The sequence below is a fragment of the Chamaea fasciata genome, unplaced genomic scaffold, assembly GCF_029207755.1.
Source record: "Chamaea fasciata isolate MVZ Bird 193981 ecotype frontalis unplaced genomic scaffold, bChaFas1.0.hap1 SCAF_28, whole genome shotgun sequence".
Classification (NCBI taxonomy): Eukaryota; Metazoa; Chordata; class Aves; order Passeriformes; family Sylviidae; genus Chamaea; species Chamaea fasciata.
In genome coordinates, this window is record NW_027094113.1 from 4139363 (window position 1) to 4153227 (window position 13865).

The 13865-nt window shown below is 47.2% G+C and overlaps 1 long non-coding RNA gene across 6 annotated transcripts in view; it reads left to right on the forward strand.

Annotated features, from left to right (window-relative positions):
• The window catches only part of LOC136302337 (uncharacterized), a 39353-nt gene extending 26946 nt beyond the window's left edge, over positions 1-12407 (forward strand). For 4 of the 6 annotated variants that reach the window (XR_010724041.1, XR_010724035.1, XR_010724039.1 and 1 more), the window contains exons 3-4: positions 1782-2042; positions 11723-12407. This is a non-coding gene — a long non-coding RNA (uncharacterized lncRNA). The remainder of the gene's footprint in view (positions 1-1781; positions 2043-11722) is intronic. The other 2 variants (XR_010724040.1, XR_010724037.1) reach the window with 2 other exon arrangements.
• The last annotated feature ends 1458 nt before the right edge of the window (positions 12408-13865 follow it).

Here is a 13865-nt window from a genome sequence, read left to right on the forward strand (position 1 = left end):
GGGACACGAGGGGCTGGGGACAGGGACAGGATGGGGACAGAACCGGGATGGGGACAGAGCTGAGATGGGGACAGGGACAGGAGGGGGACAAGGACAGGAGGGGCTGGGGGACAGAGCTGGGATGGGGACAGGGACAGGAGGGGGACAGGGACATGAGGGGCTGGGGGATGGGGACAGGGACAGGGACAGGAGGGGGGGACAGGGACAAGGACAGGGACAGGAGGGGCTGGGGGACAGAGCCGGGATGGGGACAGGGACAGGAGGGGGGGACAGGGACAGGGACAGGGACAGGGACAGGGACAGGGACAGGGACAGGGACAGGAGGGGCTGGGGACACAGATGGGACAGGGACAGGGACAGGAGGGGTTGAGGACACAGATGGGATGGGGACAGGGACACAAAGGGGACAGGGACACGAAGGGCTGAAGGATGGGGACAGGGACAGGGACACGAGGGGCTGGGGACACAGCTGGGACAGGGACAGGGACAGGAAGGGGACAGCAAGGCCAATGCCAGCCCAGGCCCTGCCACCACCAACCTGCCCCGCTCCAACCTCCCAGCCAGGCCGGGAAAAACCCCCAAAACTGCCCAAAACCTCAAAAAACAAACCCCAAAACCCCCCAAACCCTCAACCCCCCAAAAAAGCCCTCAACCCCGCCAAAACCCCCGTGGTTTTTTTGGGGAAAAAAGCCAATAAAACCTGAGGCTTTGGGGATAAAAAGGCCGATCTTGGGGATGAATGAGGGTTTGGAGTTGATCTGTGAGGGTTTGGGAGCGATCCGTGAGGATTCGGAGGTGATCGATCAGGGCTTGGCGTGATGAACGAAGATTTGGGGTGATCAGTGAGCGTTTGGGGTGATCCGTGAGGATTTGGGGTGATCAGTGGGAGTTGGAGGTGATCCACGAGGATTTGGGGTGATCAATGAGTGTTTGGGGTGATCGGTGAGGATTTGGGATGATCAATGAGGATTTGGGGTGATCAATGAGTGTTTGGGGTGATCAATGAGCGTTTGGGGTGATCAGTGGGAGTTGGAGGTGATCCACAAGGATTTGGGGTGATCAATGAGCATTTGGGGTGATCGGTGAGGATCTGGGGTGTTCAATGAGTGTTTGGGGTGATCGGTGAGGATTTGGGATGATCAATGTGGATTTGGAGTGATCAATGAGCATTTGGGGTGATCGGTGAGGATTTGGAGGTGATCAATCAGGGCTTGGCATGATGAACGAAGATTTGGGGTGACCAATGAGCATTTGGGGTGATCGGTGAGGATCTGGGGTGATCAATGAGGATTTGGGGTGATCAATGAGCGTTTGGGGTGACCAATGAGCGTTTGGGGTGATTGGTGAGGATCTGGGGTGATCAATGAGCGTTTGGGGTGGTCAATGAATGTTTGGGGTGATCAGTGAGGATTTGGGGTGATCAATGAGCGTTTTGGGTGATCGGTGAGGATCTGGGGTGATCAATGAGTGTTTGGGGTGGTCAATGAGCGTTTGGGGTGATCAATGAGCGTTTGGGGTGATCCATGAAGATTCAGAGGTGATCCACGAGGATTTGGGGCGATCAATCAGAGTCTGGAGATTATCCACGAGGATTTGGGGGTGATCAATCGGGGTTCGGCGTGATGAACGAAGACTTGGGGCGATCAATGAGCGTTTGGGGTGAGGATCCACCCATGGATCCAAACCCTTGAGGATTCGGAGGGGATCCATGAGATTTTTGGGATTTGTGACGACCCCTGAGGATTTCCAGCTGACAGAACCCCTCATCCCATTTTTTGCAGATCACGACCCCTCACCTTGCCCCGATCCAGCCCCATCCCCGGCCCGGAATGGGAACAGGGACGGAAAATCCGGATCTTTGGGGATCCCCCACATCCCACAGACCCCTCACCCCGAAAAAAAACCCCACGGATGGAGCAGCCCCGGACTGGAATTTTCCTGGAATTTCCCGGGAAAAACCTCTTTGGGGTTCATATGGGATGCTAATCCTGTGGGATCACCGGGATTTCTCTCCCCGAGGATCCTCCCTCTCCTGGATGGGGGTAAGTTTGGGATTTTATTTTATTTTATTTTATTTCATTTTATTTCATTTTATTTTATTTTATTTTAACCCACCATTTTCATCCCAATTTTGTTGATATTTCTCTTTGGAAACCTTCCCATCCCGCCTCCTCCCTGAGCTGGCTCTTTGGGATCCCCCCAAAAAATCGATTTTTTCCCCCCGTTTCCAGTTTAATTTACACCCCAAAATCTTCCCCCCGTGGCTCAAACCCATTCACCCTCCAAAAAACGGGATTTCCTTCCATTTCTCCCCGCCTGGATGTGCAACTCCATCCAAACCCACTTTTCCTGGGATTTGACAGCTCCTGGGAGCTGTTTTGGGGGTTTTTTTTTGTGTTTTTTGGGGTTTTTTTGGGTGGTTCCAGTGCTTTTCCTGAGATTAACCCCTTCCAGCTGCTCCTGGGAGCTTTTTCTGGGGTTTTTTTTGGGTGGGTTTGGGGTTTTTTGTGGTTTTTGTGGGTTTTTGTTGTGGGTTTTTGGGGTTTTTTGTGGGTTTTTGGGGGGTTTTTTTGTGGGTTTGGGGTGGGGGGTTTTGGGGGGTTTTTTTTGGGGAATTTTTTGTGGGTTTTTTTTTGGTGTTTCGTGCTTTTCCTGGGATTAACCCCTTCCAGCTGCTCCTGGGAGCTTTTTCTGGGGTTTTTTTGGTGTTTTGGGGGGGTTTTTTTGGGGTTTTTTTGTGGTTTTGGGGTTTTTTTGTCGGTTTTTTTGGTGGCTTTGGGGGTTTTGGTTTTTTTGTGGGATTTTTTGGTGGTTCCAATGCTTTTCCTGGCATTTAACCCCTTCCAGCTGCTCCTCGGAGCTTTTTCTGGGGGTTTTTTGGTGGTTTCTTGGGGGGGTTTTTTTGGTGGTTTGGGGGGTTTTTTATCTTTTTTTTGGTGGTTTTTTTTTTGGTTTTTTGGTGGTTTGGGGTTTGGGTTTTTTTTTGTGGGTTTTTTGTGGGATTTTTTGGTGGTTCCAGTGCTTTTCCTGGCATTTAACCCCTTCCAGCTGCTCCTGGGAGCTCTTTTGGGGGTTTTTTTGGGGTTTTTTTTTGAGTTCCAGCGCAGGGAAGGGGGTGGGGATGAACAAACCCCAGCAGCGGCGGGAGCGGCAGGAGCTCATCCCATCCTGGGGAATCAGTCAAGGGAGAGAAATCCACATCCCCTGAGGTCTTCCCTCCTCCAAGTTGGGGTTTTTTTTTTAATATATATATTTTTTTTCTCCCTCCACGTGACAGCCGAGCTGTCCAAAACATTAGGAAAAATAACTTTCACCTTTCCTGGGGTGAGCCTGGCAGCCTGGAAGGGTTTTTTCAGCTTTCCCTGGTTTGTTTTCCAGCTTCCCCTGGGTTTTTTTTTCAGCCTTTTTTAAATTCCAGCTTCCCCTGGGTTTTTTTCAGCTTTTTTTTTTTTTTTAATTCCAGCTTTCCCTGTTTTTTTTTCCCCCGCTTTTCCTGATTTGTTTTCCAGCTTTCCCTGGGTTTTTTTTTCAACCTTTCCCTGTTTTTTTGGTTGGTTTTTTTTTCAGCTTTCCCTGCCTTTTTTTTTTTTCCCCCAGTTTTCCCTGTTTGTTTTTTTTTTCCCCAGCTTTCCCTGTTTTTATTTTCAGCTTTCCCTGGTTTTTCCAGCTTTCTCTGGTTTTTCCAGCTTTCCCTGGTTTATTTTCCAGGGATTTTCTTCCTCCCAAACGCACATTGGGGTTGGAGGGATGGGGGAATTTTATTTTTTATGTTTTATTTTTTAAATTTATTTTTATTATTCCAAACTTTCCCCCCATTTTTCCCTCATTCCCAGATTTTAACCCTCCACGGCTGCCGTGGGGGAAGATTTGGGAGCCCCAATCCAGGCTGAGAGGCCTCAAAATCCCCAAATTCGGAACCTTTCCCACGTTTTTCTCCTCATTCCCAGCTTTTAACTCTGCAAGGCCTCATCCTCCTCCTGCTTTTCCTCCTCCTCTTCCTCATCCTCTTCCTCATCCTCTTCATCCTCCTCCATCTCCTGCTTTTCCTCATCCTCACCCTTCCTCATTCCCCTCTTCCCCGCTTTTCCTCCTCCTTTTCCTCCTCCCCATCCTCATCTTCCTCTTCCTTCTCCTCCTTTTCCTCCTCATCCTCTTTCTCCTCCTCCTCCCGCTTTTCTTCCTCCTTTTCAACCTCCTGCTCCTCCTCCTCCTCTTCTTTCTCCCTCTTCTTCCTCCTCCTCCTCATTCTCCTCATCCTCCTTCATCTCCCTCTTCCTCCTCATCCTCCTCCTGCTTTTCTTCCTCCCTCTTTTCCTCCTCCTCCTTCTCCTACTTTTCCCTCCTCCTCCTCCGCTCTCTTTTCTTCCTCCTCCTCCTTCTCCCTCTTTTCTTCTTCCTCCTCCTCATCCTCCTCCTCATCCTCCTTCATCTCCCTCTTCCTCCTCATCCTCCTCCCGCTTTTCTTCCTCGTTTTCAACCTCCTGCTGCTCCTCCTCCTCCTCTTTCTTCCCTCTTTTCTTCTTCCTCCTCCTCCTCCTCCTCCTTCATCTCCCTCTTCCTCCTCATCCTCCTCCCGCTTTTCTTCCTCCCTCTTTTCCTCCTCCTCCTCCTTCTCCCTCTTTTCCTCATCCTCCTCCCACTTTTCTTCTTCCCTCTTCTCCTCCTCCTCCTCCTCCTCCTCCTTCTCCTTCTCCTCCTCCTCCTGCTTTTCTTCCTCCTCCTCCTCCTCCTCCTTTTCCTCCTCCATCTCCCGCTATTCCTTCTCACCCTCCTCCCTCTCTTTTCCTCCTCATCCTCCTCATCCTCCTCCCGCTGTTTCTTCCTCCCTCTCCTCCTCCTCCTCCTCCTAAGATGTCCGGCGGCCCCGAGATGGAGCATGAGACGCCATCTGCGAGGCTGGTCCCACGCCCGGGCCGTGGCCTTTTTATGCAAAGGGGAATTAATTAGATTTGAATATGCTAATTAAGCCATCAACCCCCCCCCCCTTTCCCGCTCCTTTCCCTCCCCTCCCCAGCCGGGTGCTCATCACGAGCTTCCCTTTATTTTTTCTCTTTCTTCTCGTCCCCTTTCTCTCTCTCCCTTCCCTTTTTTCCTCCTTTTTTTCCTCTTCTTTTCACCCAATTTCCCCCCCATTTTTCCCCCCTAATTATTCCCCATTTCCCCCCCCAGTTTCTCCCCCGTTTCACCCCCATTTTTTTCCTAATTTTCCCCCAATTATTCCCCATTTCCCCCCAGATTTTCCCCGTCTCTTCCCCAACACTCCCCCAATTTTCCCCCCAATATTTTCCCTAATTTCCCCCCCTCCTTTTCCCCCAATTATTCCCCATTTCCCCCAATATTTCCCCACTATTTCCCTCCTTTTTTCCCCATTTCCCCCCATTTTTTTCCAATCCCCCCAAAATTTTCCCCCAATTTCCCCCCAATTAGTCCCCATTATCCCCCCAATATTTTCCCCCAATCTTTCCCCATTTTTCCCCAATCTTCCCCCAATTTCCCTCCAATATTTCCCCAATTTCCACCAATTTTCCCCCAATACTTCTCTCCTTTCCCCCCCAATTTTCCCCCAATTATTCCCCATTATCCCCCAATTTTTCCCCCAATTTTCCCCCAATTTTCCCCTAATTTTTTCCCCCAATTTTCCCCAATTTCCCCCCAATTTTTCCCCAATTTTCCCCCAATTTTCCCCCAATTTTCCCACCTTCCCTCTCTGTTTTTCCCCCCAAAGAGCCGTTCCTAAATCCCAATTAAATTCCCCGCTCTGGCAGTTCCATCCCAGCCCTTTTCCCTTTGGTTCCATCCTCACCCAACGCTCGTGACCCCTCCCAAAAAAAAACCCCCAAAAATGAGAATTTGGGATTTCCACCCAAACCAAACCCAGGAAACGGATCCCTAATTAATTCCCTCCATAAAAAGTGGGATTTTGAGCCTCTCTGACCCTCAAATTCCCAATTTTTGGGGTTTTTTTCCCCCCTGGCCTGGTGCTGCTCATGGACAGGCAAAGAATTTGGGGATTTTTCCCAGAGTTTTTTTGGGATGGGAAAAGAAAGATTTGAGGGTTGAAGGAGATTTTGCTGTCCGAAAAAAAAGAGATTTTTTTTTTTCTTTTTGCTTTTCAACTTGGAATTAAAGTTTTTTTCCCACTTTTTTTCCGGTGTCCATCCGCTCATCCCAATGTGGGATTTATCCACCCAAACCGGGGGAAGTTCAGAACCTGGAAAAATCCCTGGGAAAAGGGATTTGAGCAGAGAAAAAAAAGAATATTTTGGGGATATTTTACATATTTTTGTCTATATAAATAAAATATTTCTCTTTTTTTTTCCACATAAAAGAAGCGAAGGAAATTTGGGAATTCCCTGCAGGAGCAGGAAAAACCCCCGGGGTGTTTTCAGGGATTTTTGGGATGAATTCCCAGGAATTTCGGGGGTTTTGGGGATGAACTCCCGGGAATTTCAGGATTCTCTGGAATCTCCCAGGTTGGAATTTCCAGCTCAGCCTTGAGGAAAAAAAATTAAAAAAATCAGGAAATCCCACTGAAATTCCCAATTCCAGGAAGGAAAAATCCAGCGGGAAAAGGGGAGAGAGAGGAGGAGGATCCCCAGAGCAGGAGAGAAAATAAACCCGAGCGGGAGCGAAAAATAAAAGAGAAATTATGAAAATCCTTTAAAAAACGGAGAAAAAAGGAGGAAAAACTCGGTTATTCGGCACCCAAAGGGCCAAAAATCTCCCGCAAAATCTTTTCCAGGCTGGATTTCTCCTTCCTCTTCCCACTTTTTTTATTTATTTTATCTTTATTTTTTTTTTTCTTTCCCTTTTCCTTTTTCCCCCGCCCTCCCGCGGCCGCCACGTGGATTCCCCGCGGCAAAGGAAAACAAGCCAGGATTAATTTTCTTCTTTTTTTTTTTCCTTTCCTTTTTTTTTGTGTCTTTTGTCTCGGTTTTAATCCAGCCCGGCCTCCTCCTCTTTTCCATTCGCAATTTTTTTTTCCTTAGCAGAGAAAAATAAAAATAATTTTTTTAAAAAAATTAATATTTTAATTTTTTTATTATTATTATTAATAAAAAAACCAAATAAATTGGTGGTGAGAAAGGAAGGAAGAAGGAAGACACCCGAGCTGGTCCCAGGGTGATCCCAAAGGTTTCATTCCCACCTCAAGGAGCCCTCCGGGGAATTTCCATGGATAAAATAAAACAAAACAAAATAAAATATAAAATAACCTATAAAAAAATGAAATGAAATAAAATAAAATTTAAAATAAAATAAAAAATGAAATGAAATGAAATTTAAAATAAAATTCAAAAATAAATGAAATGAAATATAAAATAAAATAAAATAAAATAAAATAAAATAAAATAAAATAAAATAAAATAAAATAAAATAAAATACACCAGCAAGGATGTGGGAGTGGGGGGTAAAATTATAATAAATTCACCTGTAGGGCCAAAATCTCCAAATTTCGTCTGTCTGTCCGTCCATCCGAGCGTCCAGACACCTCCTTTAGGATCCAATTCCCAAAAAATGGCAGCAGGGACAATTCCCAAAAAACGCCAGCATGGACACGGGAATTGGGCAGCAAAAAAATCGTGAATTTTTAAATCAATAAAATTATTGTTTTTAAAAAAATTTAAAATCTCCAAATTTTGGCTGGGCGTCCACCCGAGCATCCGGAGTTCAGGAAGGTGGGCGGAAATTGGGGGGAAATTGGGGAAAAAAATCGGAAAGAATTGGGGAAAAAAAATCGGGAAAAATCAGGAGGAATTGGGGAAGAATTGGGGGAAACACTGGGGGGAGATTGGGGGGAAATTGGGAGAAAATTGGGGAAAAAGGGGGGGAAATTTGGGGAAAATTTGGGGAAAAATGGGGAAAACTGGGAAAAAAGGGGGGAAATTGGGGGAAATGGGGGAGAGACTGGAGGAAACTTCGGGAAGAATTTGGGGAAATTGCTGGGGGGAAATGGAGAAAGAATGGGGGAAAATTTGGAGAAAATTGGGGGGGGGGTGGAATAATGGGGAAATTTGGGGGGAAAAAAAATGGGGAAAAATTTGGGGGGAAAAAAATGGGGAAAAAATCGGGGAAAACACCGGCAAGAACGTGAAGAGGCAAACCCCACCCCATCAAAATTCTCCTGTAGCTCCAAAACCCTCCAAATTTTCACCTGGGGAGGGGCGCGGGGGGGGGGGAGGCATCTCTTTTATATATATATATATATAATTTTTTTTTTTTTTAATGGGATTTCTTTGTTCTGTTCCCCCTCCCCGCGGCCCCCGGAGGATGCAAATCAGCCTCATTTGCATATTCAGAGCAGCTGGGGGTGGGGAGGGGCCCAGATGCCCCCGGGGGGATGCGGCAGACAACGAAATTAGGCGCCGTCATCATAATCAAGCTCTCCGAGGTGCCCAGACGAGGCCGATAATTACCCAGCTCAGCGTGGGCGCCGACGGAGATTTTTATTTTTCCTGCCTTTTTTCTTTTTCTTTTTTTTTTACCTCCCCAAAATAATTATTGCCGAGCCCAGCCGAGCCTGGAGATGGGGCTGCGCCCTGGAGAGAGCACGGAGGGTTTTTCCCAAAGGGGTTTTTGGGGTCCTCAACCCCATCCCTGGTGGATTTTTCCCAAATTTTTTGGAATTTTCTTCTTTTTTTTTTTTGCCGAGCTGGTGGTTTGAGGTGATTTCCCAGCACGATTCTGGTCCCAGAGAGCCCGCCCAGTTTTTCCGAGGGGTTTTTGGGGAGCCCACTGGTTTTTGGGGTCCCGGCTCCATCCCTGATGGTTTTCTCCAAGTTTTTTGGGATTTTTTTTTTTTTCCCCCCAACTTGGTGGTTTGAGGTGATTTCCCAGCACGATTCTGGTCACCTCTCAGAGAGAGCGCAGAGGGTTTTCCCCAAGAGGGTTTTTGGGGTCCCAACTCCATCCCCGATGATGTTTCCCAAAGTTTTGGAGTTTTTTTTTCCCCCAACTTGGTGGTTTGAGGTGATCTCTGAACCCAGTTCTGGTCCCGGCCACCCCTTCCAGAGAACCCAGCTGATTTTCCAATATATTCTATATTCTATATTCTGTATTGTATTAGATAATATACCTTATTTATATCTATTCTTTATATTTATAGTTATATTTATAGTTATATTTATAGTTATATTTATATTTATAGTTATAATTATAATTATATTTATATCTATATCTATATTATATTTAAATTCATATTCATATTTATATCTATACCTATATTATATTTAAATTCATATTCATATTTATATCTATACCTATGTCTATATCTATATCTATATCTATATCTATATAAATATAAATATAAATATAAATATAAATATAAATATAAATATAAATATAAATATAAATATAAATATAAATATAAATATAAATATACATTACTATTATTATATTATTTTATATTTTATTTTATACCATGTATACTTAATATTTTACATTATATATGAGATATGTGTTATATTATATATTACATATTAAATATAATAGAATGTAGAATGTAGAATGTAGAATGTAGAATGTAGAATGTATAATATATAATATATAATATATAATATATAATATATAATATGTAATATGTAATATGTAATATGTAATATATAATATGTAATGTATAATATTATATATTATGTATAATATATAATATATTACATATTACATGTGATATATTACACACACACACACATTTATTTATTTATTTATTTATTTATTAATATAAAGCATTAAACAATTTAAACAAACAAAGAAATCAAATCGATTTCAAAACGGCATTTCGGGGACAACCCCGCCGTGCCTCGGTTTCCCCCTTCCATCCACCACCCGCCTCACCCAAACCGACCTTTACAACATTTTCGAACTATGAAATTATTAAATTACCATTTCATTTATTTTAACTTTAAAAAGGGGATTTGACGAAATAAAAAGAGAGAAAAACGCAGTTGGGGAACGAGCTCTGCCCTTGACCCCGCGGCAGCTGGGCCGGGGCTCAAAGGGATCTTTGTTTTTGGGGATATTTATGGGGCCGGCCGAGTCACCTTGTCCCGCATCCCAATCACAGAATCCCGCAGGATTTATGGCATTTCCAGCTGCTTTTCAGGCCTGGCCGCTGGGAGAGGAATTTTCCCCCCATTCTGGGGGTTTTTTTCCCATCCCATTTTTTTCCTTTTTTTCCCCCCCCCCCAAAAAATAAATCTGATTTAAAAGTGAACAGCTGGGAAAATTCTCCCACTTTTCCTTTTTTCCCCCCAAAAAAACCTTCCAATTTAAAAGCGAACAGGTGGGGGGATTTTCCCTCTTTTTCCCCAAAAAAGGGTTGGGACCCTCGCCAGTCTCCCCAAAAATCCTATCCCCTTTGGAGCACCCAAATGTGGCAAAATCCCAGAATAAAGAGGTTTTTTCCAATATCCCTGTCCATCCCTGTCCATCCCTGACCACCCATGTCCATCTCTGTCCATCCCTGTCCATCCCTGTCCATCCCTGACCACCCATGTCCATCTCTGATCATCCCTGTCCATCCCTGTCCACCCCTGTCCACCCCTGTCCACCCCTGACCACCCCTGTCCACCCCTGTCCACTCCTGTCCACCCCTGTCCACCCCTGTCCACTCCTGTCCACCCCTGTCCACCCCTGTCCACTCCTGTCCATCCCTGTCCGCCCCTGTCCATTCCATGTTCATCCCTGTCCATCCCTGTCCATCCCCTGTCCATTCCATGTCCACTCCATCCATCCCTGTCCACTCCTGTCCACCCTTGTCCATTCCATGTCCACCCCTGTCCATCCCTGTCCATCCATGTCCATCCCTGTCCACGCCTGTCCACCCCTGTCCACCCCTGTCCACCTCTGTCCACCCCTGTCCATCCCTGTCCACTCCTGTCCACCCCTGTCCATTCCCTGTCCACCCCTGTCCACCCCTGTCCACCTCTGTCCACCCCTGTCCACCTCTGTCCACCCCTGTCCATTCCATGTCCACCCCTGTCCATTCCCTGTCCACCCCTGTCCACCCCTGTCCATCTCTGACCACCCCTGTCCACCCCTGTCCATCCCTGTCCATCCCTGTCCATCCCTGACCACCCATGTCCATCTCTGATCATCCCTGTCCATCCCTGTCCACCCCTGTCCACCCCTGTCCACTCCTGTCCATCCCTGTCCACCCCTGTCCATTCCATGTCCATCCCTGTCCATCACTGTCCATCCCCTGTCCATTCCATGTCCACTCCGTCCATCCCTGTCCACTCCTGTCCACCCCTGTCCATTCCATGTCCACCCCTGTCCATCCCTGTCCACTCCTGTCCACCCCTGTCCATTCCCTGTCCACCCCTGTCCATTCCCTGTCCATCCCTGTCCATCCCTGTCCACCCCTGTCCACCCCTGACCACCCCTGTCCACCCCTGTCCACTCCTGTCCACCCCTGTCCATTCCATGTCCACCCCTGTCCACCCCTGTCCACCCCTGTCCACCCCTGTCCCCCCCTGTCCATCCCTGTCCATCCCTGTCCACCCCTGTCCACCCCTGACCACCCCTGTCCACCCCTGTCCACTCCTGTCCACCCCTGTCCACCCCTGTCCATCCCTGTCCATCCCTGTCCACCCCTGTCCACCCCTGTCCACCCCTGTCCATCCCTGTCCACCCCTGTCCACCCCTGTCCACCCCTGTCCATCCCTGTCCATCCCTGTCCACTCCTGTCCACCCCTGTCCACTCCTGTCCACCCCTGTCCATCCACAGGACACTGTCCGGCCTCTTGGCTGACCACCCCCCCCGGCCAGGACATGGGGACCCGCTGGTGCCACCAGCAGTGACCAGTTCATGAGTGAAGAGCCGCCACGGCCTGTCCCCAGTGTCACCCTGTCCCCAAGAGACCCCGCCCAGGGGACAGCGCCTGGTGAGGAATTCCTGGGAATGGGACATGGAATTGTCACCTGTCCCTTGTCCTGGTGTCCCCAGACCCCAAAACACCTCCTGACCCCAAATCCCTTTTGCTGGAATGTCCCCAAGGGCACGGCGGGGTGGGGACAGAGGCTCCGGCAATGATTTGGGATGGGATTTGGGATGGTGGGGACACTGTCACCTCCTGGCTGTCCCTTGGGGACATGTCCTGCCTCTCCCTGGGCTGGCACCGGGCTCACACCCCTCTGTCCCATCCCCAGGTGAGCAGAGGGGACATTGTGACCTCCAGGTGACCGAGAACGGCCGGACAAGAGCCGAGGCCGGGCTGGGAGCGTGGCCGGATCCCGGAATTCCCACCCAGGGTAAGGGATTGACCCGTCCTCTCCCAAACCCTGAGCCGGAGGGTCCCACCTGGGGGTCCCACCTGAGCCAGGTGACAAGGAGGTGACACTGCAAGGACACGGAGCCACCAGGAGGGGAAAGGGAAAAAGTTCCAGAGCATTAAAAGTGTTGGAAGCTCCCGGCCAGTCCCAGCCTGGTGGTTTTTTGGGGGGGGCTTTTGTCCCTTTTCCTGTAGGATTCCCCCAATCCCTGCAAAATTCCTTCCCCCAAAAATGGAGATTTCCTCTCCCAGCCCCGCAGAGGGAGGGAGGTGAGGGGTGGTGACAGCCCAGAGGGGACAATTTAGGGCTGGGGGACACAGGGGGTGGGGACAGGGATGTCCCACCTCGGCCTCGCTCCCTTTTCCTTCCCCATTTCCCGTCCCGGGCCTGGGATGGGATCCTGATCCCTCTTGGTTTGGGGTGACCCTGATGGGGACAGCTGGGACAGGCTGGGGACAGGGCCAGGCTGGGGACAACCGGGACAGGTAAATAAATAAATTTAAAAAAAAAAAAAAGGTATAAATAAAAAAATAAATCAGAAATAAATGCAGAAATAAATAAAAAAATTAAAAGAAATGATAAATAAATTTTAGATAAAAATAAGCGATAAATAAAACCACACCATAAATAAATAAAAATAAAAATTTAAAATAAATAAATAAAAAGTGACTAAAAGCAAATTAAAAATCGGATAAAAATAAATTAAAAGCAACTAAAAAATAAACGATTTTTTTAAAAAAAATAAAGAAACAATAAAATAAGCAATAAATTAAAAGTAACGAAAAAATAAATGATTTTTTAAAAAATGAATAAAAATAATAAATTAAAAGTAGCTAAATAAACAAATCGATTTTCAAAAAAAATAAATAATAAAATGTAATAATTATTAAATAAATTAAGAAATAAATTAGAAAAATAATTTTTAAAAATACAAATAAAAGGAGGGAAAAGCCCAACCCCGCCGGGAGCGAGGAGGAGCGTGGCAGTTTGTTACACAAACCCAGGGGGGCTCCGCTCGGGCCCGGGCAGGGGGTGGAGAGGGAGGGGCAGAGACGTGTCGGAGAGGTCTGAAGAGCAAGAAGTTCACAGGCCCTTTCCTTTTGTCATGCTAAAAAAAACCGCAAGGCACAAAAATATCCACGGGCAGCTGCTCAATGGAGCGTGAAATACGAGGGATTTCTCCTCGCCGGCCCCGGGTAATGCGATGCAGCCCCCGGGACAATACCCCCGGCCGCCGCCTTTTGTGCGCCACGGGAAACTTTGATTTTTTTTTCTTCTTCTTCTTCTTTTTTTTTATTATTATTATTATTTAGTGAGTTGGGAGAGTGGAGGGAGAGAGAATCAACGGCCGCCGAAAAAGGGGACAGAGGTGGGATGTCCCCCCCGATGTCCCCCGCGCTAGGAGGAGTTGGGTGATGACAGCGCAGATGAAATTTAAATGTTTTCACTTTTCTAATTTTAGGGAATTTTTTTTTTTTTTTTGCGTGGGGGGGGGGGAACTCCCCGAGGTTTGTTTTTTTTTTTGGGGGGGGGGGGTATGTGAAGCCGCTGAATTTCTCGGTGTCCCGCGGCGGGCTCGGCGTTTTGCTGATGCAAAT